The sequence below is a fragment of the Lonchura striata genome, chromosome 1A (genome assembly GCF_050655825.1).
Source record: "Lonchura striata isolate lonStrDom1 chromosome 1A, ASM5065582v1, whole genome shotgun sequence".
Classification (NCBI taxonomy): Eukaryota; Metazoa; Chordata; class Aves; order Passeriformes; family Estrildidae; genus Lonchura; species Lonchura striata.
In genome coordinates this window covers 21,651,433-21,653,673 of record NC_140741.1, presented here as the reverse complement: position 1 = coordinate 21,653,673, position 2,241 = coordinate 21,651,433, and positions in this window count along the sequence as shown.

The following is a 2,241-nucleotide window of genomic DNA, read 5'->3' as shown; positions in this document are numbered from 1 at the left end:
CTTTGGTGGCTCACCCACAAGTAGGATACATGGGATGAAACAGAATGGGACGTGGCCCTTGAAAGAAGAGCTGTAGATGAGTATATCCTAGCTAAATTCCAGTGTACTACTGTATCAGCTAAGAGCTGACCTGTATCAGCTGGGCTGCCTGGACATTTGGCTGAGACACCATTGATGTCTGCAATTACCTCGTCCTCAGCATTTGATGGGGTCAGCTGCCTACTGCTTGGTTAAAAAGAGGAGATGCAGCTTTGGAATTAAATTAATTATTAACAATCGACTCACATGTGTTCTGCTCCACTTGCTGCCTTGTCGTTGTGGTATATTTCTTTCCAAGGAAAGTATGTTTTGTCTGTGGTTGATCATATGACGTGGTTAAGTTCCTTATAAGATTTCAGCCCTTCATTTAGCACACAATGCAAACCATCTCAAAGACAGATCATATTGCAGACTTGCAATTTTCTACATGCTTTACTAGAATAACCCCCTTTTTATCGGATTTGCTCCAGGGCTTGACAGCACTGGATTATAGAAACATACACACATCATCACTTAACAAAAGCGTTAGTTTTGAGTTGTGTAAACAAAAGTTTCCACATTGGCAGCCATTTCATTTATCTCAATTGACTTGTTTGTCACTGAAGACTCAAGATGTGCTGTATTTTTCAAGATGGGTTGTTAAAGCAGATTGTGCAGAAATGCTAATATCTAATGAACAGAAAGAAAAGTGGAATCAAAACAGTTGGCATGAATTTCAAGTACTGATGTACTGCGATCTTCTGAAATATTCATGAATTACTAATCCTTAAACTGAATAGCGTTAATCATAACAGGCTATGTTTTTTTAACCCTGAATTATGTAAAGAAAACAGAGAACACCAAGGGATTTGGAGTGGACAGTGCTCCCTTCCAAGGGGTGTGACCAAACAAGCCCTTATTTTCAGAACTCACTGCCTTGATATCCAGCCCCCTGAAAAAACCCACATGGGAGTGTCCCCAGCAGGACACACAGTGTTATAGTCATCACAGGTTATGTTTCTGCAGTAGTCAGGCTTGGGAGTCACCTCCAGCTACAGTGACAGGGGAAAAAATACAGCCCCAAGCCAAACAGTAGTCCAAATTTTTCCCTTGGGGGCTCAAGAAGCCAAACTAACCTTGGGCAGCAGTTACAACGAGGCTTTTTCAACAGCTTGGGCTCGGAGCAGCAGCTGAAGCTGAGAAGAGGTGGGCACAGGTGTGTGTCCATGAACCATGCATGGTCCCAGGTCACCAATTCTTTGGGCATAATTATGTAACCTATGGTACTGGAAAAAGCCACACAGACATGACTGCAGATGGTGTCACAGTTGCTCAGCATATGCACATCACCTTTGTTTCTTCCTTCCAGCCTGTTTTGTCTATTCCCACTGAGGAGAAAAGCTGTCTTGCTGAAAGAAAGGCCAAAGTAGTTCGATGCATTATCAAATGCAGAGAAAAGAATTTGCTTTATGAAACACTGGGTGAATTTTCTGCACAAACACATATTTTATCTTAATTGCAGCCTTCCATGTGATTGCAATGTAACTGAGAAGATGATTACAAGAAACAGATTATCCGCTCCTTTCAGTGCATCTTGGTGTTTTGCTCTTTGTCCAAGGCTTACATTTTAAGCAAGAAAAACAGGTTATCCTGTGAATACTTCAGCTGAGAAGATGGTCTGTTATTTACTGTACCGAACAGCAACTCAAAAATTTGGCTTGATTCTGTATTCAGTCCTCTCTCTTTATGTGTGCAACCAAAAGAAAAAAGCCAGTACCTCCTGTGTCCTACTTGAGCATTTGTGAAATGGGAATGGTGCTTCCCCACAGCACAAGAGGACCAAGCCCACTAATATTCAGAAAGCATTCGGATTGCTGAGAAGCAGGGTTGCACTGATACACTTTGAAGAGAGCCCTGGGTTTCATATGGGTTCTTTTTAAGAATTCTCTAAAAACCTAGAAATGTTCCAGAGAGTGCTTTGCTTTTAGAAGGTTTTCCTACAGAAGATAAGGAGAATTTTGGAGCAGAGCAGTGACTGCCTGTTCCCTGCACAGCTGCTAAGCTGAGTGGAACATGTGGTTCAGCTGGTTCTGCGAATGTGGCCACCAGGTGTGGTCAGGTCCACCAGAGACCACTGTTACAGACTAATAGACCTTCTTGGCCCAGGGTCTTTAACTGAACTGTACCCAGTGCTGGAAGAGCTGTGACATGTGATTACTTGAC